Source organism: Rattus norvegicus, chromosome 1 (assembly GCF_021556685.1).
Source record: "Rattus norvegicus strain SHRSP/BbbUtx chromosome 1, alternate assembly SHRSP_T2T, whole genome shotgun sequence".
Taxonomy (NCBI): Eukaryota; Metazoa; Chordata; class Mammalia; order Rodentia; family Muridae; genus Rattus; species Rattus norvegicus.
This window is the reverse complement of record NC_141534.1, coordinates 96052577-96076737: the sequence shown is the minus strand read 5'-3', so window position 1 is coordinate 96076737 and position 24161 is coordinate 96052577. Positions and strand designations below refer to the sequence as shown.

At 46.7% G+C, this 24161-nt stretch overlaps 1 long non-coding RNA gene across 6 annotated transcripts; it reads left to right on the top strand.

The window, feature by feature from the left end:
• Positions 1-335: 335 nt before the first annotated feature.
• LOC102550982 (uncharacterized) lies at positions 336-22357 on the top strand. Of its 6 annotated transcripts, none has more exons than XR_015650506.1 (4): positions 336-516; positions 18074-18350; positions 21472-21595; positions 22135-22357. It is a non-coding gene; the product is annotated as an uncharacterized LOC102550982 (long non-coding RNA). The 6 variants fall into 6 exon arrangements; XR_015650508.1 differs by having other exon boundaries at positions 337-516; positions 18234-18350; XR_015650505.1 differs by lacking the exon at positions 336-516 and adding an exon at positions 1238-1431 and having other exon boundaries at positions 18234-18350.
• Positions 22358-24161: the final 1804 nt, after the last annotated feature.

Sequence of the window (24161 nt, the reverse complement as noted above, 5' to 3'; positions counted from 1 at the left end):
GCTCCCCTGACCCTTTTCCTTTGGATTTCTCAGACCAAAGAGTCCTATCTTACAGAGAGCAGATGTCCTAATGGTCTCAGAGGAACTGATACCACTTTTCACACGTCCTGCCAACTGGGGGGCCCTGTTTCTTATATCATCCGAAACCATAAGCTTCCCATTCACTTTCCATTTCCCCCTTCCCAGACCTTCACTACCCAAGAGGACTACATACCCTTAATTCAAGAGACACAGTTCACTGACAGGTTTCCGTAGAAAGTGACTCACTGCCTCCAACATCATAATGCACTGAGCTGTCCCAGCCCCCTCCCCCACCCCACAAGTGTTCTCTGATGCTTCGACTTCCCAAAGAACCTGAAAGTCCCCAGGGAATGCCCTGGTGCTGGGAGGCATAAGGGGATGGGGAAAAGGACAATGGGTTTAAGAAGTCGGTGTTGTGTTGAAACAGAATGGAGGGGGGTTTTCACCGCAGTGGATTTCTCTGGTCCTGAGCCTGTGGTGGCAGACGTGTTGAAGGTAGGACAAGAGATGGGCATGGTTAGATAACCTTTCTTGAGTTTGCAAGCCTCCAATGCTGTCCTTGTCTGCTCGGCTTCTAACTGCCCTAAGGTAGGGCTGACAAAGTAACTTCAAATTTTGGACACCAGGACACAGCTTGTACTAAGAAGAAATCACCTGTTTGGGGCTGCGGATGTAGCTTAGTTAGTGGAATGCTTGCTTAGCATGGTTGAAGCCCTGGGATTTGATCTGAGTACCACATAAAGCCGGACATGGTAATACACAGCAGTAGTCCCGGCACCCGGGAGGTGAGGAAGCGCTAGACCAAGGGCAGATAGGTGATACTCTGTCTCAAAAACAAGACAAAACCAGGACCCAAAGGAAAACAACCTGAACTAGCCAAATAAACGAACAACAACAACAACAAAAAAAAAAAAAATCCACAAACGTGTGTTTTCCCCCCATCCTGAAATTAAATTTTAATCGGTTGTCCTACGTTTTTACTTGCTAACTTCGTTTCAACCTAGTATCCCTTCCTTTTCCAGAAAAGGAAAATCCAGCCCCACAAATAGAATGCGGCAGGGTCAGAGAGACAGACTCCAGGCCTGGCAGAGTCACTGGATATGCATGGATGCGCCTTGGTAACGCTGGTCTTTATGACAGAGGCCTTGCATCAGCCGCCCACGTGTTAGGGAGGGGCTCTTTGTGATTATCAGGGGTTTCTATGCCACCCTTTATTACTGTTAGCATGGGAACCAAGCTCAAAGGAGCACAGGCAAACCTATTATAGAGACCGCGAGGGTACCACGTTCCTCCCAGTTCAAAAGCCCAAATGGGTAGGACCGTGAGGCCTCTGTAAGGTAAATAAGAGGGAGCCCTCGGATTCACATCACGGCCCTCCATCTTCGGGCCTTGGGACTCAAGCTGGAGTAAGTAAGTGTTTCCAAGGATTGGGTTGTAGCAGTGATGGATGAGAGGCTACCCCAAATCAATCCTGTCCACCCTACTTCTCTCCCACGTTCTGCAAAAACGCATTCTGGCCTGCTTGGGTGGAGAGACCACAAGATAAGGTTGTATCATCACGTAATAGTTGGAAAGTCGGCTAGCCCCGCCTACCATGCATGCGCATGGGCATGCGTGTAGCACGAGGGTGGGTTAGGGCAAGAAAGACATTCAGGGGAGAGACGCAGACGCATGCAAATGCACCGGGAGGCGGAGCTATTTTAAGAGCCTTTAGATGTGTCTGTGGCCCCGTCCCAAGCTCATAGCTCTTGGAGCCTCCGCACTGCCTCAGGAACTGTCTTGTGAGGCTGTGCTGTCCTTCAGTCTCTGGCCTGGGAACCGCACCCTGGAACCATGGAACTACGTGTAAGTGTTCAGTGATGCTGGCTGCAAGGCTGGATTTCACTGTGTTGGAGAATTTCGTTCAGGTATAATGGCTCCCAAGTTCAGCAGTCTCCCCCTTTACTAATTTAAACTTTAGCCAGGATTCCTTGGTGACAGATCATGACGGGATGGTATTAAAGTTCCCATCCTCCTAGGTGAGGTAGCACACTCTTTAAATCCCAGCACTCAGGAGGCAGAGGCAGGTGGATCCCTGTTTTTGAGGCCACCCTGGCCTAGTGAGACCCAATCTTAAAAATAAACTTTCTATCTTGTGAGTTGAGGAAAGTATGGACCATTTACCCCCCCCACCCCACCCCCAGACTTCAGTTAGATACTATCGTGAACAGTTCCCCCAGTATGGCAGCTTTTAAATTCCTTTCGTATTGCCAACTATCATTTCTAGAACTAAAAATAGGTATAGTATGCCTTAAATTTCTTTTGTCTGGATCTCAGCTGAATCTCAACCTCAGACTTTAGAACCTATGACGGTACAAGAGTACCAACCATCAGTATGTCTCTAAAACTAAGGAAAGAACATCACCTGTAATCACCATGCTTAATAATAATACCTTCTTATTGTTGTTATTATTGAGACAAGGCTTCTCTACATGATCTTAGCTGTCCTGGAATTCACTCTGTAGACCAGGCTGGCCTTGAACTCACAGAGGTCTGCTAGCCTCTGTCTCCTGAGCACTGAGATTAAAGGCATGCACCACCACACAGGCCTGACCTCACCATGCTAAATGTAATGGTTGACTTCAGATCGTTTGCTCAACCTGCTAGGAGCCATTGACACGAAGGATCCCTTCCCCCTCTTCTTTCATAGACTTTCTTATTTCGTTTTCTTTTTGTTTGTTCTGGAACTATGTATCCCAAAGTAGCCTCAGAGATCTCCTGTCTTTGCCCCCGAGGTGCTAGGACTAAAGATGTGAACCACCATGTCTGCCTTCTTGGTTTGCTTTGAATCTCTTTACTTGTTCCTTCTCTGACTCGTGTCCTGCCTCCTTCAATTCTGTCTGAAACTCTTAACAGTTGAACTCTGTCTTCAATCCTGTTCTTTCCATCCCCTTTTCCCTTGTTTATCTCATCCAGTCTTACAAATCCTACATACCCATGGTTGTCACATTTAACCTAAGTCCTAACATGTCTTCTGGATTGCAGATGGGTATATTTCATTGCCTTGTATGCGGGGGTAGTCTTTTGATAACTTGACACACACTGGAGTCCTTCTGGAAGAAAGAAGCTTACTCGAGAAAATGCCTCCATCTGATTGGTCTACGGGCAAATCTATGGGAATGTTTTCCTTATTGATGGTTGATGTTAGAGGAAAAGGCTTATTTCTTTGTAGATTTTACAGCCCATCATGAAGGCAAAAACTGAAGAAGAGGCCATGGAGGATTGATTGTTGCTTACTGGCTTGCTCAACCTGCTTTCATAAATTACCCAGGACCAACTGCCCAGAGGTGGCACCACCCACAGTGGTCTGGACCCTCCCACAGCCAGTTCCAGGCATTCTCACCATTTAGGTTTAGGAACCAAACATCTGTTCACATCAGGCTACCACCAGCAGATCAAAGAAATGGTTCCATCAAGTATTGAGGTTATCTAATGGAACATGGAGTCAAAGGCAGCTGTCCGCTTTTGGAAAGACCGCCACAGTGTACATTGTACAACCGTGGTGTACCTACAGATGAAAATAAAATTTGACAATTTTTTTTTGTGGTGATGCTGGGGATTGAACCCAGGACCTTGCATCTTCTAGGCAACTATTACACTCCAAAGCTAGATCCCAGGCCCTTGTTTGGCAATTTAAGAAGTGCTGGCTGAGGGTATAAGGGAACAGGCCTCTGTGTTCATTCCACAGCACATAAAGGAAAGGGCAGTTAAAAGCGAAGTGCTGAGCCATAGTAAATGTTGGGAAAGATACTGTCAGGTGTAGGACCTTTTCACCCCTCACTCGGTGTTAGGGTCCAAGAGTTGCCAAAGATTGATACCCCAGACTCAAAAAGTGTGCAAAAGCAAAGAGCATCTATTCAACTGATTTCCCTGCGTACAGGGGCCTCCCCCTTTGGGAATGGAGATTTCTGATGGATTCTTAGGCCCAGCTTTTATTGTCAGGGGAATTCCAGGGAGGGGTGTGTGCCTTGGATTGGTTAGCTGTCTCCAGGGGTCTGACTGATTCTACAGTTGGTTAGCCTCCAGAGACCTCCCAGGGCGTTGCTAACTCATTCTAGCTACCTTACTTCAGGCCAGATGACGAGGTGTCCTCAGACTGGCTGCTCTTAGGTGTGGTCGGTTGACCACAGATTCCCGGATCCGGGTTCTCATTTCCGGGAAACAGAAACTTAGGCCTAGTCTCCCAAACTGCCAGTTTGTAGCCTATGATGGCGTCAGCCTGGCCCTGGCTAACTCAGTCCTCTCATCCCCTCCTCTGACTAGTACCTGAATCAAATCATTGATTTGTTGATTTTTTTTTTCCGAGTCATTGGCTAAGGGGTCAATTGGGACCTAAGAATCATATGTCATTGGCAAAACACAGGCCTTTTAGCATCCCATTACCCTTACAGGTGGGGTAATGGACGCTGTATTTTTTTTCTGTATCTGTTTCTTCCTGGCATTAGGACATTGTCAGAGGGGCCCAAGAAAGCTGAAATGCTAGCCAAAGGCAGGGCAATTGAGGCGTTTGTCAGAAGCATCTGAAAGATGGGGAGCCAGCGTAACCATTAAGCTGGTTAAGTGATTAGCTCAGCACTTTGCAGTCCTCAGGTGGTCCCTGGCTGTCAGCTGGGTGAAAATCTGCTTGGACAAAAATAAACTAGGCCCAGAAGTTAAGAAATCCCAAGGCCAAGGAGGAAATCCTGTTTTTAAGGACAGGCGGGTGAGCTCATCTGGAGTCCATTTGACCTGCGGCAGGCAGATCCAAGTCTTAGGACTCTTGACTCCCTGAAGCTTATGTGAACTTTAGTTTACAAAAGGATGAACGTTGGTATTTGCCATGGTATTGAAATCCGTATTTTAGAAATATAGTTAACAGGTGTCTGTAAGGCGACAGGAGTAGACTCGTGCCTCTGAGACCTAGTAAAACGACAGGTTTGGGTCAAAAGGCACAGAACACTCTTTTCTCGGTTCAGATGTACAGACAGAGCAGAGATGGTCTTGGCATGATTAGAAACACCTCTACGTCATTCAGAAGACACACTCAGGCGACAAGAAAGGGAACTACAATCCTGGACTTGTGGCCGATGTTAAAATTCTGAACTTTTGAAATCCTAGTATAATGGTGGTATAAGATGAGCACAGGTGGGGCTGGAGAGATGGCTCAGTGTGAAAGGAAAATTATACAGATTTAAGGTTTAAAAATATGAAGTTAAAAGAGTATGTTTCAACTCAGGACTAAACACTGTGAAAAGCAAGTCCAGGCAGCCCCGCCCTGCCGCTAGAACTAACAGACCATAAAAGGAAAGGAATGCAGAACAGACCAGGAGTACCGGACCTGACTCACAGGCCACCTGGCAGGAAGAGATAAGCCCCCAGCCCCCGACATCCAGGACGCCCCAAACCTGCCAATGTGTGTAGCTATACCTTATTACCTCATCATGTGAAATAGCCAATCATATGTGAACATGTCTATGTGCCTCGTTTGAATCCACCAATCCCCGTAACTATGCATCTGCTTCTGTACGCCCGCTTCTGCTTCCCCAATCCCTATAAAAGCCCCATGCTGGAGCTGCTGGGCGCGCAAGTCCTCCGAAGAGACTGTGTGCCCGCAGGTACCTGTGTTTTCCAATAAACCCTCTTGCTGATTGCATCCGAGTGGACTCGGCTCGGTCATTGGGCGCTTGGGACTCCTCCTGAGGGAAAGGTCCTCTCTGGGGGTCGTTCATTATGGGGGCTTGTCCGGGATTTGGAGACCCTCCGCCCAGAGATCACCGACCACCCACCGGGAGGTAAGCCGGCCGGCGTTTGTCTTGTCTGTTGTGTCTTGTCCTGTGAACGATCGATCAATAGGCTCAGATCTGGGGACTATCTGGGCGGGCCAGAGAAGGAGCTGACGAGCTCGGACTTCTCCCCCGCAGCCCTGGAAGACGTTCCAAGGGTGGTTGGAGGAGAGGGAGATCCGGATCCGTGGCACCTCCGTTCGTTTTCGGAGGGATCCGCACCCTTGATGACTCCGTCTGAATTTTATTGGAGTAGAGGATCCAAGACCCTCACTGACTCCGTCTGAATTCTTGGTTTCAGTTTGGTACCGAAGCCTCGCGGCGCGTCTGTTTGTTACTTGTTTGACTGTTGGAATTGTTTGTCTACTTTGTGACCTGACTGTGGTTTTCTGGACGTGTTGGTGTCTGTTAGTGTCTTTTTGACTTTTGTTTTGTGTTTGAATTTGGACTGACGACTGTGTTTAAAATCTTGGACTGACGACTGGGTTTGAAATCATGAAACTGTTTGCTTTGTTCCTCAAAGAGTTTTACTTGGTCCTGTTGGTGCTTAAGTTAAAAGTTGAAAATAATTTGCTTGAGAGAAATTGTTTTCTGCCAGGAGTTTTATCTTTCTCTCTTGAGCCTCCTCCCCTATGGTTAAAATGCCCCAGGTTGGGGGACAAAAAGAGCCCCTAAAATAGTTTCAAAGAATCTACAACTGTGAAGAACTTTGTTTTGCCAGTCAGGATTAATGTTTTCTTTTCCATGGGCCTATAGCCCACTGAGACAGTTTGGTAAAGGGCTGCTACTAAAGTCCTGAAAGCCCCAGGTAAACTGGTTACAATTCTTTTGTCAGCTGCTTAGTATCTAGCACCCAGGTTCTAACGTCTTTCCATCCTTTTGTTACTAAACGCTATTTGTCTTCTTCAGTGGACCTCTCTCCTCTAGATTCCCTTCTTGTTTTCTCACCATCCCACGTGAGATGCTTGTTAGTAACTGTTACAGGTCTTCTTTACCACTGAGGAAAGACAGAATCCTACTAGAGGCCAGAAAGAATGTTCCAGACATGGATGGAAGGCCCTCACTCCCGACTGACTTCAATACGCCTGAAGGTAGGGAGTGCTCCGGGTCTGCCCCCAGGCTCCAAGGGTGGGTCTCCTAGGGGCTGGAAAATGCCCCACCAATCTGGCTAAGATAAGGAAAAGGGTATGAAGAGAAAGTTACAGAAATTTGAAGGGTTATGCTAAGTTGCTGAGAGTTAGTATAAGTTACAGAGAAAGTAAGGTTAAACAAAGAGAAAGAGAAAAGAAGGTAAAAAGAGCAGGAAGCTAGGGAAGAAAAGAGACTAAAAGAAGAGGAAGCTAGAGAGCTAAAGAGAGATAAAAGACAAGAGAGGAACATATATTGGCCACAGTAGTTAGGGAACCTAGGAAGACAGTACCTGGCAACAGAAGAGAATTCCTGGCTAAAGATCAGTGTGCCTAATGCAAAGAAAAAAAAAGACACTGGGTCAGGGACTGCCCCAGAAAGAACAAGAGGGGACACTGGAGAGCCTCTCGGTCCTGGAGTGCTGGCTATGTGCAGAGATAGGAGGGAAGCCTGCCCAGTTGTTTTATGGATACAGGGACCCAATGCTCTGTGCTCCTATGCTCCAGTGGGCCAGTATCCAAAGACCTTGGGTACAGGGGGCTACTGGCAACAAACAATACTATGGACTGCCCGAAGAACAGTGGACCTTGGCGTGGGCCGGGTAACCCACTAGTTCATAGTCATCCCTGACTGCCCCCATCCCTTGCTCATGAGAAAATTGCTCCCCAAAATGGCTTGCGTGGGCTGAAATGGCTGGGTGAGGCCATGTGTATGCATATCTACAGACTGTGTATGCGGAGCTTAAGACCTGTTTCAGTGCACCAGTACCTGATGCTGGGAGATGAATGGCTTAGCGCTGTTCTACTTGGAACATATCACTCCTGCCAGCCGGGCACTAACAATTATCACCCAATCCAGGACTTAAACTGTGATAGAGTGGCTGATGTTTGCCTTTGAATAGAGTGTCCCAAAAGATGGGACCACTGGTCAGCTGCCATGGACTAGATTCTCCACCTGTTGGGGGCAATCTGGTCACCTTGCTGCCCAATCCGACCTGGAGCCACCACAGCACGAGTGTCAAGCACTGGCAGAAGCCCATGGGTGGAGGAAAGACCTCTGCGACTGGCTGATTGACCCCTGCTGTAAGCCGAGGCTACCTTGTCCACAGACGGGAACAGTTCTCTTCATGAAGGTCAGAGATAAGTGGGTGCTGCCATGGTGGACAACACAATGTCATCTAGGATGGCTGAACCTCAACCCCCCAGTACATCAGTGCCGCAGATGCCTTTGCCATCTCTTGGATGCCCTGGTGAAGCCAACAACTGTGAGTACTATTCATTGCTCAGGATATCAGGAGGGAAGAGATTCAGTGGCATTGGGCAGTAACAAAGCAGATAAAGTGGCTCGGGAAATGGCTATGCAGGAGCCTATCCTGGTTGCAGGCCTGCAAGAGACAGCCACTGAGAACTAGGATCGGACTAAGGGATGGTCTCACTTAGAATGTAAAACAGAAGAAAAGGCCCAAATTGCTTAAACGAAAAAAAAAAAAAAAAAGACAATGACGCACTTGAGGGGAAAGCTATACTCCCCAGAGAACAAAGAAAAGACTCACTTTGCCAAATACAGAAATGGACTCATTTAGGAGATAAAAAAATTTGTCCAAGTAGGTAAGTGTATGTAACAGACTTTAAGATTTTAGCCAGAGAGACAGTAGAAAGTATAAGGTATGTCAATAAGTGAATGCTTAGCAAGCAAACAGGGCAAAGAGACCTAGAGAGTTTAGTGAAAAGTCGAAGTGAACTTCACTGAGATAAAGCCAGAAAAATATAATCACAAGTATCTCCTAGTGCTTGTAGATACTTTTTCAGGAATAGATAGAAGCTTTCCTCACCAAACGAGAGATGGCCTCTGCAATCATCAAGAAGATACTGGAAGAAATCTTCCCCAGGTCTGGAATGCCCAAGGTAATCTGGTCAGACAACGGCCCTACTTTCGTTGCCAAGGTAAGCCAGGGTGTGGCCAAGTATTTAGAGGTCGATTGGAAATTACATTGTATTTACAGACCTCAAAGTTCAGGACAGGTAGAGTAAATAAATAGAACTCTAAAAGAGACCCTGACCAAATTAACCATGGAGACTGGCGCAGACTGGGTGACACTCCTTCCCTCTTGCTCTTTTCAGAGCAAGAAATACCCCTTCCAGATTCAGCCTTACCCCCTTTGAGATCTTAAATGGGGCCTCAGCCCCCCTGACTGTATTAGATGATGTTACTGAACCAACATGTCATAGTGCCATAGTAATAATGATTTGTGTGCCAGGCTAAAAGACCTACAGGTGATACAGAAAGAAATCTGCTCAGAGCTGGCAGCAGCCTATGCCCTGGGGACCCCTGAGACATCTTACCAGTTCCAGGTTGGAGACTCGGCTACATACGATGGCACCGAACCCAGATACTCACTGGAAAGGACCGTACCTGGTGCTGCTGACCACCCTGACAGCCATCAACTCTCAGCCCTCACCAGCCGTGTACTAGCTGTTGGGGCTGAGAGCTGGGATGTAGAGGGAAACTCAGATCTTCAAAAAGCTCCCTAGACTTAATTTCATGTTTGCCCCGGGTTTTATCAAGATAGGTGTGGGGATAGGCTTGATTTCTATTACAAATGATGTAACATTGCATATGTTAGTACTCCTAACACTTCTTGGGACTGTGCCTCAGGGATCACAATCTGTATAAGTTTAAAAGTTCTAAAAGCTAGTCATGACCTTGGTGTGTAGGTTTAGATAGTGTCCAGATTGGAATCCTGATGCTAAAGACTTAGTAAGACACAAAAAAAGGAGTTGAGAATTACTTAGGGCTAAGGCTATCTAGGTGCTGCAAGGGCAGCACAAGGACATCTGCTGTTGCAATACAAGGCTTATAGAGAATTCAGAACTGCCATTCAGGAGTAATTAAAGACTCCATGAATAAACTTAGAGAAAGGTTAGACAAAAGGCAGACAGAGAAGCGCATCAGGGATGGTTTGAGAGCTGGTTTAGTAGATCTCCTTGGATGACTACTCTGGTATTTTCCCTTATGGGACCCTTCTTAGTTTTGCTTCTGCTTCTGATTATAGGTCCATGTGTGTTAGAGAAACTAGTTAATAGGTTTGACTCCTACAAAAAGATAGAGACGCTCAACAAGGTTGGTTTGAGTCTTGGTTCACTCGGTCTCCCTGGATGACTACCCTACTCTCTGCTATATGGCTGGGCCATTACTAATAATTTTCTTGGTTTTAGTTTTTGGACCCTGCGTGACAAACAGGTTAATTGCTTTTGTTACAAATCGAGTGAGTGCTGTGCGGTTGATGGTTCTGAGATAACAGTACCAGTCAGTTAGGACAACTGGTGAGACCAAATACGAGACTTGATATCAAAATTCTAAGATTAGAATTACTTAGTAGAAGAAGAGGGGAATGAAAGGAAAATTATACAGATTTAAGGTTTAAAAATATGAAGTTAAAAGAGTATGTTTCAACTCAGGACTAAACACTGTGAAAAGCAAGTCCAGGCAGCCCCGCCCTGCCGCTAGAACTAACAGACCATAAAAGGAAAGGAATGCAGAACAGACCAGGAGTACCGGACCTGACTCACAGGCCACCTGGCAGGAAGAGATAAGCCCCCAGCCCCCGACATCCAGGACGCCCCAAACCTGCCAATGTGTGTAGCTATACCTTATTACCTCATCATGTGAAATAGCCAGTCATATGTGAACATGTCTATGTGCCTCGTTTGAATCCACCAATTCCCGTAACTATGCATCTGCTTCTGTACGCCCGCTTCTGCTTCCCCAATCCCTATAAAAGCCCCATGCTGGAGCTGCTGGGCGCGCAAGTCCTCCGAAGAGACTGTGTGCCCGCAGGTACCTGTGTTTTCCAATAAACCCTCTTGCTGATTGCATCCGAGTGGACTCGGCTCGGTCATTGGGCGCTTGGGACTCCTCCTGAGGGAAAGGTCCTCTCTTGGGGTCTTTCAAGTGGTTAAGAACACTGACTGCTTTCCCAGAGGCCCTGAGTTCAAACCCCAGCAACCACATGGTGGTTCACAACCATCTGTAATAAGATCTGATGCCCTCTTCTGGTGTATCTGAAGATAGCTACAGTGTGTGTGTGTGTGTATATATATATATAATCTTTAAAAAAAAAAAAAGATAAGCACAGATGAGGGAAAGAAATCTGAAACACTTTCCACTTTCCAGATACCTCGAGTCACTTCCTTATCCCTCTACAACTTGCATTTGTCTGCCTTAGGTAATTTTCAGACCCTCAGAACGTACCTAAGCCTTGACCTCCTCAGACTTTTATATGCCTTAGAACACACGGAACTTCCATACACTTTGAACCTTTTTCTTTCCGTCTAACCATTTATCAGAGGCACGAGTAGTTGTTACTGAGAGCAGTTACTGCAAAGCAAGTTTAATTAAGGAACAGTAAAAAGCTGCAACTGTGTAGCAGTATAGAGCTAACCTGCTTAGAGCTCCCGTTGGTCGATCAAGCTTCTAGCCTCCCGCCAGAGCTCTCTGGATTTGTGAATGAATACACACACACACACACACACACACACACACACACACACACACACACATACACACACACACACACACACACACACCACACACCAGCTTAATATGCCTAACTAGCTCTATGGCCGAGAATTTCCTGAACCTCCCCTAGGCCTCTGGTGAGTCTTAGTTAACATTTTCTAAATCTATATTTTATCTTGGCTGCTCCAAACCCAGTCAGGGGAGTGGCCCCTGTTCTTACATTTCGGGGCGGGGGGAACCTTAGGTCTGATATCTCTGCTGCCCCCCGATTATGGTGATTCTGTCTGTTCTCCTTCCCCCTCAGTCCCTTGCCCATGCAATCTAAAAGTCCCGCCTCCATCTCCCTGCCAGCCATTGGATGTATGGCACCCAAAGCTATCTGGGGGGCAGGGACCCTCAGCATCTGGACTGTGACTTTTGGGAGCCACAGCTCCCAAAATTAAGACAAAGCATCAGAACCAATCCCCAACACATCTGAAACCTGTTTATCTTTTAATCTGAAGCCTCTTAATGATGCAAACCTGTCTGCCTTTTTAAAACAAGAGACCTAACAGTTGTTTTTTTTTTAAGATTTATTTATTTTATAAGTACACTTGTAGCTCTCTTCAGACACACCAGAAGAGGGCATCAGATCTCATTACAGATGGTTGTGAGCCACCATGTGGTTGCTGGGAATTGAACTCAGGACCTCTGGGAGAGCAGTCAGTGCTCCTAACCACTGAGCCATCTCTCCAGCCTGAGACCTAACAGTTGTAACTGACAAATTAACCAATGAACTAACTCAGTAGTGGATTACCTTGAAGAAAGAAGCTAGCTGCCTGTGGTCCAGCCATTAAACTAGAAGTAGCCATCGATGCGATGGGAGGACTTGAAGGAATTAAAATGACAGAGGCTAGTCCATATTCCATCACCCACACAGTTACCCCATCGTCCTGCATCCCTGTAGCACCGAGGACAGAGGCAGTCTTTGGCCATCAGACCCAGAAAGTAGAGAGGCTTTTCCTGTGGAGGAGGAACATGGGAGAGACTGAGTTCACCTTGTCTGAAGCAACGTGCAGCAATCAATTCTCTAGTTGTCTTCTGTTTGTCCGCAGTTCATGCAGGGCCCTGTCAGCGGGTGGGTGAGGCATTGGGGCAGTTATGCCCAGTGGTTATTACACCACAATTCAGGGGGCATCTTCATCAGCTGCATAAGAATAGGCACTGGGGACTGGGGAGATGACCCAGTTGTAAGATTCTTGCCATGAGAGCTTGAAGATCTGAGTTTGATCGTCTCCATCACACACCAGAAAGCTGGAGGACATTGTATGTGCCTGTAATCCCAAGGCAGGTGAGGTAGAGGCTGGCCAGCCAGCCTGGTTCCATCAACCAGCTCCTCCAGGTTCAGTGAAAGGCACTGCCTCAAAAAATAAGGTGAAGGCCACAAGAAGACCTACAAAGTCAACTAACCTGGGCCACTGGGGCTCCCAGAGACTCAACCACAAACCAAAGAGCATGCAGGGGCTGGAACCTAGGCCCCCTGTACATTTGTAGCTGATGTGCAACTTGGTCTTCATGTTGGTCCCTTAACAATTGGAGCGGAGGCTGCCTCTGACTCTGTTGCCTGCCATTGGATCCCCTTCCCCTAGCTGGACTGCTTTGTCAGGTCTCAGCTGAAGAGGACACTTAGTCCTGCTGTGGCTAGATGTCCCAGCATGGGGTGTTATCCAAGGGAGGTTCTCTGAGGAAAAGAGGAGGGGGTGATAAGGGAAGGGATTTGTAAGGGTGGGACTGGAAGGAGAGGAGGGAGGGAGCTGTGATCAGGATGTAAAGTGAATAATTAATGAAAAATAAGGTGACAGTTCAACAGCATGGCACAGTGGGTAAAGGGGCTTGAGGCTAAGCCTGACATCTTGAGTTCAATCCCTGGAGCCTACATAGTGGAGGGAGAGTCTGGTTCCTGCAGGTTATCTCTGACTTCTGTACACACACACACACACACACACACACACACACACACACACACTCCAAATAAAAAATGGGCTGGAAAAATGGCTCAGCCATTAAAGTTAGGCTCACAACCAAAAATTATTAAAAATGTACAAAATATATGGCAGAGGGCAACTGAAGAATGAGTGGTGGTTTGAATGAGAATGACCCCTGCAGGCTCCTATATTTTAATGCTTAGTCATCAGGGAGTAGAACCGTTTGAAAGAATTAGAAGGATTAGGAGGTGTGGTCTTGTTGAAGTGTGTCACTGTAGAGGTATTTCCCTTAATTATCTGATTGGCTAATAAAGATGACAAATAGCAAGGGGTTGGGGATTTAGCTCAGTGGTAGAGCGCTTGCCTAGGAAGCGCAAGGCCCTGGGTTCGGTCCCCAGCTCCGAAAAAAAGAACCAAAAAAAAAAAAAAAAAAGATGACAAATAGCCAATCACTGGCCCAAAATGAGGGGGCGGGTTTTCCAGGCCAGACAGGAAGAGGAGGGGAGGAGGAGTTGCAGGAGCAGCAAACGGAGGAGGACAGAGTGAGGGCTGTCGGAAGGAAGATGGAGCAGAAGTGCATGGCCCGGCGGAACTGCAAGTAGCAGGGATTTCATAGCTGGGGAAGAAAGTGGCGTAGAGGGAGATCTGCCCAATATAGGTGTGCAGTTTATACATATATAACTGAATTGCGTTTTCTTTACATGGGCTTGGAGGTTTACCACAACCTGCCCCTGTGTTGAGGTTTCAAAAGCTCATGGCAGGCCCAGTGTGTGTGTGTGTGTGTGTGTGTGTGTGTGTGTGTGTGTGTGTGTGTGTCTGTGTCTGTGTCTGTCTGTCTGTCTGTCTGTCTGTGGTGGGGCCAGAAGTCAACTTCAGCTACCTTTCTCTGTCACTGTCCTCCTTATTGTTTGATACAAGCTCTCTCCCTGAACTTGAAGCTTATAGTTTTGGCTAAATCAGCTGGCCAAAAAACAGAGGATCCACTTGTTCCCACCATCCCACTTCTAGTGCTGGGGTTATAGGCAGAAGCTGCCATGTTTGGCTTTTACACATGTTGGGGTGCTGACCTCAGTTATTCCTACCTGCATAGCAAGCATTTTACCCACTGCATACTGGTTTTGGGGGGTTTTTTGTTTGGTTTGGTTTTTTGAGACAGGGTCTCAGTGTATAACCCTGGCTGTCCTGAAACTCACTCTGTAGACCAGACTAACCTCAAACCCACAGAGATCCTCCTGTCTCTGTCTCCCAGTGCTGGGATTAAAGATGTATGCTACCACACCTGGCAATTTTTAAATTTAAATTTTATTTCATGTGTATGGGTGAAAGACAAAAATGATATGAATGTGATTAAGTTACTATGATCAGAGGGTTTTGGGGTTTTTTTTTTTAATTCCTTGGGTCAGAATTAAGTGTGTTGATAAAAACTAACCAAAGATTCTCAGGGTTTCTGGGCCAGAGCTTCTGGAAGAGCTGAAATGTAGTCAGAGGGTTCACGTGCCGACGGAGGACAACCAGAAGAGCAGCTCCTTCTTGAGGTCACCCAAGTAATTCCCGATGCAGAGTTAGCACTGTGCCACATAGACCACATCTGGAAAAGAAGCCGCCACAGCTGGCCATGGTGGCACTCACCTTTACCCCAGCATTTGGGAGGCAGGGACAAGTGGGTCTATTATTGTTTGAGACCAGCGTGGGCTACAGAATGAGTCCCAGACCAGTCAGGGCTACATAGTAAGACCTTGTCCAAAGGAAAAATAAACTGCTTGGTGGTTAAGAGCATCCTGGCTCTTACATAGGATCTGAGTTCAATTCCCAGATGCCAGGTCTTGGCAGCTCATGCCTACCTGTAACTGCAGCTCCAGGGGAATCCAATGTTTCTGGCCTCCTCGGATGTCTACCCACCCAGAGATGCCTCATTTGAAATGAAAACTTTTGAGCTGGAGAGATGGCTCAGCGGTTAAGAGCACTGACTGCTCTTCCAGGGTCCTGAGTTCAATTCCCAGAAACCACATGGTGGCCTACAACCATCTTTAATGGGGTCTGATGCCCTCTTCTGGCATGCAGGTGTACATGCAGATAGAACACACATACAAAAAAAAATCATTAAAAAAAAAAAGAAATGAAAGCTTTTCCAAAAAGCCACAGCAGCTGAAAAGGAGGCCATTACAGTCAGATGTCTCATGCAGAAGTTAAGGCTGACATCACAGTCATGGTGATACTAAGGGGTGGGAGCATCCTTTACCCTGTTGTCTAGAAGTTAACAAATGCCCTACAGTCATTCTGTGTCCTCTCCACATTTGCTGGCATTCCTAATCCTGTTCTTGAGAAACACTGGATGTCCCCATACCCATGTCACAAATCCATTGCGTCGCATGTGACCTCCAGCAGCTACTCTGAAGTAGACAAAAGCCTGCACTGTGCCTTAAGAGCTTCCCGGGGGTCTTTGAGCCCTGATGGTGATGGGCATATCAGTTTCTGAGTGGACAGGTATGGGCTGAATCCACACTTCGTGATACCTAGACATATTGACAAGGCAGAGGTCAACAGGACAACGTTGTGTTGTGGCAGGAAATATGGGCAGCTGCCACAGACAGACCATTTCATCTGGGAACTTGTATGTTAACATTTTCAATGCGAGTACAACAGAATAACCGGATCAGGTAGATTTAACATACTTTAACATACCGCACCCCAAAAGTCTCAGTTTTGTTGACGTTTTGGTCTGTGTTCTATTGTTGGTGAAAGAACGCCATGACCACAGCAGTTATAAAAGAAAGCACTTAATTGGGGCTGGCTTCCAGTTCAGAAGTTCAGTTCATGCCTGTCACGGGGCAGGGGGTGGGGGGTGGGGGGTGGGAGGGTGGGAGTGGGTTGAGGGGGGATGGGGGCAGCATGCAGGCAAGCATGGTGCTGGAGAAGTTGAGAGTTCTGTATCGGGATCAGCAGGCCACAGGAAGAGAGAATGAGCCTCTGGGCCTGGCTTGAGCTTCGGAAACCTCAAGGCCCTACCCCAGTGACACATTTCTTCCAACAAGCCCTATCTACTCCCACAAGGCCAAGGCACCTAATAGTGCCACTTCCTGTTGACCCAAGAATTCAAATATCTGAACCTTTGGGGCCCGTTCTTGTTCAAACCGCCACAGTTGGCAATCCTGTGCCACCTCTTTGAGCATAGGGTTATCTTTCTGGGTTTTATTTTTTTTTTTTTTTTTTGGTTCTTTTTTTCGGAGCTGGGGACCGAACCCAGGGCCTTGTGCTTCCTAGGCAAGCGCTCTACCACTGAGCTAAATCCCCGACCCTATCTTTCTGTTTGATTCAGACTTTCCTGTCTGTAGAGAGCCCCGCAGATGCTGCCTGAGAGTCAGGAATTTTTAACATGGCATGTTACATTCATTCTGACTTCTCTGCCTTCGAGATTCCGTCTTGATTCCAGCCTTGCCAGGCTCCTGCAGCCTCTGCAGGCTTCTGTAACATCTCTAGTGAAGGAACTGCAGAAGAAATTGAGGACGAAATGCACCTCATATTTTCAAAGAGTGTCTCAAGAAATGAAACAGAACAACCAAAATGGCCCAATGGTGGTCTGGAGAGGTGTGGGTATGGGGTTAATTTGTGTATGTGCTGGGTGTAAGTATGCATTGTGGGGTTGTGTGTGTGTGTGTGTGTGTGTGTGTGTGTGTGTGTGTGTGTGTTTAGGGGCATACAGGTGAAGGCCACACACACACACACACACACACACACACACACACACGAGTCCACATGCACATAGACATACAACACATACCTACATCTCCAGAGACATCTCTCAACTCTTCTATTTTACTAAGAAGTTCCAAACCAGCCTGTACCTACCTCCACAGTCTGAGATCACAAGCCTGCACCACCATGCCTAGCTTTTTTATGTTAGCTCTGAGCTCAGGTATGTGTATTGAAATAAGACTTTTTGGACTGGCTAAATTTACCTAAGGTAGCAAATACATTCTCCCCCCCCCCCCCCCCGGAGCTGGGGACCGAACCCAGGGCCTTGCGCTTTCTAGGCAAGCGCTCTACCGCTGAGCTAACTCCCCCACCCCCGAGCAAATACATTCTTCCCCCCCCCCCCCCCGGAGCTGGGGACCGAACCCAGGGCCTTGCGCTTTCTAGGCAAGCGCTCTACCGCTGAGCTAACTCCCCCACCCCCGAGCAAATACATTCTTCCCCCCCCCCCCCCCCCCCGGAGCTGGGGACCGAACCCAGGGCCTTGCGCTTTCTAGGCAAGCGCTCTACCGCTGAGCTAACTCCCCCACCCCGAGCAAATACATTCTTTAGAAAGTGATTTACTTTAAAAATAGAAACAGGTCTTTAAAAATGAACTTCTTTTGGTTTGTTTGGACGTACATTATACTCTGCAAAGTTCCTCGGCTCATGCAGGCGTCCTTGAGAGACTGTCCAGGCCTGGAGGAAACGACCTCCGTCGGACATAGATACTGTGTACCATAAACTTGACATGGAGGCACTTGTGCTCATTGTTTATCTTCCTCCACGTGGTCCTGCTTTCTGCCGCTTGCCTTTCATAGACACTGAGAAAACGCACTCGCTGCTGGTATGGCATTGACCACGCCCCTCCCATAACTGTGCCTTGCATCTTCTTTCTGCCTTTCCTTGTAGTCATCTTCACTCTTCCGGTCATGGTTTTTATATTGACCAACTGGCTGGCCCCTGCACCCCTTGTTCAACTCCAGTGAACCTGAGTCAGGCACGTAGCCAAGGGGGCCACTGGAAGCAACTTGAAAAGGACTCTACACAGTGATTCTCTCTACTCCTATAGCTGTGAAAGTGGCTGGCGTGACACCATGGATCCACTACACCCAGATCAAGAAAACAAAAGCCGTGGATGCTGCTGCCAAATGGACTGTCTCTGGACCATGAGCTCATTGAAATCAAGGTTCCTTTGCACCCAGTGCCCCTCTACTCCCTGCCCACTGCCCCATCCTGAGACTTGTGTTTGGTGTGAATACAGGGTTACGGTACAATCCCCACTACCATCAAGCCTAGATCTGGGAACTGAGAAAGACAGATACGAGGAAGAGATTAGCTAGTGTGACCATATACCAGTAACACATGTTTATCTTGACCTTTGCTCACTAACGCCCACTTTATATATGTGGATTATAAAACCAAATTTTCCTTTAGGAAGAATTCTTGCTTTTAAAAACAGGAAAAATCTGAAGAATCAAACTCTATGCCACAGAAACAGGCCCTGGGGATAGAGTTAATCAATCATAGCCAAAACTCAGCCAATCCCTGTACTGCATAGGGATAGGAACTAATCAGACTGTCAACCCATTGACTGGGAAAACTCACTGTGACTAGACAGCCCGAATTAACGTTAGAGGGCTTATGAGTCTAAAAATTGTCTAATATCCAAAATCTTTAATCTAGGAACTTCTCTTATTCTGATGCCTGTTGTTCCAACTTGGGGGTTAATTCACAACAGCAGTGTTACTGAATCCCTAAGACTACTCAGTGGGTGTGTGCTAAGTGTTTGACTGAGCGTGCCAAAAGAGGTTCACTGGGACCCAGAGGCATTAAAACAACAGTTAGAGTCTCTTGCAGAAATGACTTCTCATGAGATGAAGGAAATTATGCATGACCTGTGAAAAACAAAACTGGAAAGACCTGGTTGTTTTTGTGCTAATTGATCAAGACAATTTGATCAAAAAATTGCCATGGTTTAAAAAAAGAGAGCAAGAAAAAACATAGAAATAAATTAGATAATACCAGTGTCTGTCCTCTTGGTCCCTCTGACTGACTACTCTGTCAATCAGCCTTGCCTGGACCTGTATTTCTCATTCTGATTGGACTAATGGGGGGTCAGTGCATTTTAAATTATATGGCCAATTATGTATCAGTTCAGTAAAATTAATGACCTTTGGGACAAACTATCCTTCTTTCGAACTGGAAGAGTCCATGATTTAACTCAAATCACTAAGACCAGGTTGGAATGTAACAGAATCCCCAGACCTTAGCACAACTGACTCCATGGCAGAAGTACCATTCAGACTGTAAAACTCAGCACATAGACAGCAACACCTACCAAAACCAAAACAAAGACCTGATCCATCAAAGCCCATAGTTTCGGGAAAGTCTGGAACTACACAAACCGTGCTTTTTGGCTTCCATAGTTCTGCTTCTGACTAACTGTTCTTGTTAACTGAAGTATGTTGACCCAGGATATGGTTTTTGTGCTGAAACTCGCACTCTGAAGGCGGCTTGTTGCTACTGTGGAATCTCGAACACCCAGTGTAGTCCCCAGCCAGCTAATAAAGACTATTATTGGCTTAAACCCATGTTTGACTGAGCATTCACCCCATAGAACTATGACTGGGGATTATGGGGTCATTGATACCCAGACTGGCCTTGACCTCACAGTCTCACAATACTCATCTTGCCTCAGCCTTCCAAGATCTGGAAGTACAGGTGTAAGCCAACACAGTCAGCTGTTTTGCTTAACCTCTTAGTTTGCAGAAGGATTATGAACGGTCATCTTTGCAGTTCACAACTTTAGAAACAGAATAGTTTTGTCAGCTGAACTATCTGAACTTCATAGTCACTAAAATTTCATCTTGTTTTAACATGTTTTCTGTCAAACACACATGGTACGCACTCACTGATTAGTGGATATTAGCCCAAAAGCTTGAATTATCCAAAATGCAATCCACGGACCACATGAAACTCAAGAAGGGCGACCAAAATGCAGATGCTTCACTCCTTCCTAAAAGGGGGAACAAAAATAGCCACAGGAGGGGATATGGAGGCAGAGTTTAGAGCAGAGACTGAAGGAACAGTCATTCAGAGCCTGCCCCACATGTGGCCCAGATATATACAGCCACCAAACTAGATGGTTGAAGCTAAGAAGTGCACGTTGACAGGAACCGGATATAGATCTCTCCTGAGAGTCACAGCCAGAGCATGTCAAATACAGAGGCAAATGCCAGCAGCAAACCACTGAACTGAGAACAGGACCCCCGTTGAAGGAATCAGAGAAAGGACTGAAAGAGCTGAATGGGCTTGAGACCCCATATGAACAACAATGCCAGCCAACCTTAGCTTCTAAGGACTAAGCCACTACCCAAAGACTCTACATGGACTGACCCTGGGCTCCAACTGCATATGTAGCAGAGGATGGCCTTGTTGGGGCACCAATGGAAGGAGAAGTCCTTAGTTAGATCCCCAGTGTAGGGGATTGTTGGGGGTGGGGGAAGAGGCAGTAAGGGGAGTGGGTGGATGGGGAGGGTATCACCCTTGTAGAAGGGCAGGGGGAGGGGTTAGGGGACTTAAGGACAAGAAACCTGGAAAGGGAATAACATTTGAAATGTAAATAAGAGGGTTGGGGATTTAGCTCAGTGGTAGAGCGCTTGCCTAGCAAGCGCTAGGCCCTGGGTTCAGTCCCCAGCTCCGAAAAAAAAGAAAAGAAAAAAAGAAATGTAAATAAGAAAAACCCAATTGAAAAATAAATAAAATGCTTTCTGTCATTTTTTTTTCTCTTGAGCCAGGTGGCAGTCATGCTCCCCTTTAATCCCAGCATACAGGCAGAGGCAGGCAGACCTCTGTGAGTTCGAGGCCAGTCTAGTCTACAAAGGTAGTTTTAGGGTAGCCAGGGCTATACATAGAAACCCTGTCTCAAAACAGCAGCAAAGATTTTATTTTCTGTGTATAAGTGTTTTGTCTCCACCTATGTCTATACACAACATGTGTGCAGTGCCTGTGGAGGTCAGAAAAGGGAGACAGCTTCCTTGAAACTGGAGTTGTGGATGGTTGGAAACTGAACTCCAATCCTCAAAAAAAAAAAAAAAAAAAAAAAAAAAAAAAAAAAAAGCACGCACCACGCACGAAGCAGGGTTGAACCGTTTTTCTTAGCTCTCCGTGAATCATGAAATAGAGAGTATCTATTGTGACCCGAAGCCTTTCCTTGTTAGGGCTCTGTTTTTCTCTAGAAATTGATGTAAATGCTGAAAATAATGTTGATATGATTTGATCATTTAATGTTTTATTGTTTTGCGTAGTAATCGTCGGGGTTCAGGAATCACCACACAAACCGTACAAACACTGATCTCAGTTAAGCAAGAAGAGTTTATTGAATGCACGCCCCAAGACTGACGGATCGTGACGACAAGAAGAATTTGGACGGTAGTTATGATGTCGGTCTGTTACGGCGGTCTTTTCATAGGGCAAAGCAAGTTCAGACGTTCAGAAGGCTGGGGCGGAGGCAGTACTCCGTTTTGGCTAACTAGACAGAGTATTATCAGCTGACTTTTTTGTTTTTTTGTTTTTTTTTTCCGGAGCTGAGGACCGAACCCAGGGCCTTGTGCTTGCTAGGCAAGCACTCTACCACTGAGCTAAATTTCCAACCCTATCAGCTGACTTTTAAGCTGATTGGTCCTAAGTGAGGTGAGGGGTGGTGGACGGGTGGTGGACAGGTAAGTTTCAGAGCACTGAGGTAACAGATCACGAGAATTACAACCATAGTGCCATGCCCTTTTAGGGGAAGCTGTCAGTGTCAGCTGTGGATAATTACCTGAGAGCCTGAACTTAATCTCACCTTATGAGCAAAATGGAGACTGAATACAAAATGGCTACAGTTGTGTTCAAAGGAGCCGGCCTCACCAGTAGCCGAGAGAGGGAACCAACCTATAGACACAATCCCTTGACTGCTACCTTCCTTTTAGGATCCACCAGAGATCCTCCGGAGAGACTGGCAAGAAATTAGAAAAGCAGGAAGAAGAAAGATGTATTCCGCATAGTTCTGACCTCGGAGGCCATGGTGGCTGCCCCATCAGCACTAGGAATGGGTGTAACTGGGTTTCGGGAGTCCCAGTAGGTCTCCTCTACCTCTGGCAATCTACCACCAACTGTGAATGTGCATCAGAAGTAAAGCAGCTGCTCTATCCTACCTGCCTCCTAGCGTCCGTCTGTCCGCAGGGCTCACACTTCCAGTTGTTTCTCCTACCCTCCTCTTCCCCACCCCTCCTCTCTGAGACAAGACTTTCTCCGTGTAGGCCTAGCTGTCCTGGAACTCGATTTGCAGACCAGGTTGGCCTCGAATGCAGAGACCTGCCTGCCTCTGCCTCCTGAGTGCTGGAATAGAAGGTATGCACCAGCACGACCAGCTCTACCAGCCCCCTGTTGTGTTTATAACCAGTTCCCTATTTTACACCTCAACCAGGGGCTGGGGAGATCGCTCAGTAGGTAAAAGCACTTGCCAGCACTCCTGCAATGAGATGTGAAGACAGAACCGCTGGCCATTCAGGGGACAATGCAGTGCAGTGACAGAAATGTAACAAGACACTGCCTTGGCCAGAAAACAAAGTTGTTTCTCTCTCTCTCTGTCTCTCTCTCTCTCTCTCTCTCTCTGTCTCTCTCTCTCTCTCTCACACACACACACACACACACACACACACACACACACCATGGCGTACACACAACCCCACCACATAATTAAAAATCATCTGGGGGCTGGGGATTTAGCTCAGTGGTAGAGCGCTTACCTAGGAAGCGCAAGGCCCTGGGTTCGGTCCCCAGCTCCGAAAAAAAGAACCAAAAAAAAAAAAATCATCTGATTGAACTATCTAAAATATCTGTCTTTAAAAAGATTTGATGTTCATGTGCGCGTTTTTGCCTTCATATGTGCAGCACGTGTTGAAGCGCTGAAGATAGCCAGAAGGGGGCGTCAGATCACTTGGAACTGGAGTTACAGCTTGAGACTCCATGTGGATGCTTGGAACCAAATTAGGGCCCTCTGCAAGAGTAGCAAGTGTTCCTAACCACCAGGCTATCTTACCGGCCCTGGAAGTTTGTTTTCTTCCATTAATTCAGACCTTGGCAAGATTCTTGATCAACTTTTTTTATTGACTTTCTTCTCTCTAGAGAAACATGATCCTCAGTCTACAAGTGTTCATTTTAACAGTGGTTTCAATTTTTTTTTTTTAAGATTTATTTATTTATGTACAGCATTCTGCCTGCATATGTGACTGCAGGCCAGAAGAGGGCACCAGATCTCATTACAGATGGTTGTGAGCCACCATGTGGTTGCTGGGAATTGAACTCAGGACCTCTGGAAGAGCAGTCAGTGCTCTTAACCACTGAGCCATCTCTCCAGCCCAAAAAATGTGTAGCCCAGGCTGGCCTCGAACTCGTGATCCTCCTGCCTCTGCCTCCTTCAGCAAATCCTACCAGTGTACGCCACCACAACTGGCTCAATTTAAAAAAAAAAAATTGCACATTGAACCAATAAAGCCTTTTATCATTCATACCAATATCTGCATGGTTATTTGCAAATCATATACTTGTTTTGCTTTATAGTGCATCTATTAAATATTATTAGCTGGGGGCTGGAGAGACACCGCAACAGTGGAGAGCACATGCCATTCTTTTCTGTTTGCCTTTTGTCTTCCTTTTTTTTTTTAAACTTTTTTTAATTAATTTTTTTATTTATATGAGTACACTGTAGCTGTCTTCAGACACACCAGAAGAGGGCATCAGATCTCATTACAGATGGTTGTGAGCCACCATGTGGTTGCTGGGACTTGAACTCAGGACCTCTGGGAGAGCAGCCAGTGCTCTTAACCCCTGAGCCATCTCTCCAGCCCCTTGTCTTCCTTTTTCTTTTTGTTTTGACACACGGTTTCTCTGTATAACAGCCCAGGCAGTCCTGGAATTCCCTCTGTAGACCAGGCTGGAATCGAACTCAGAGATC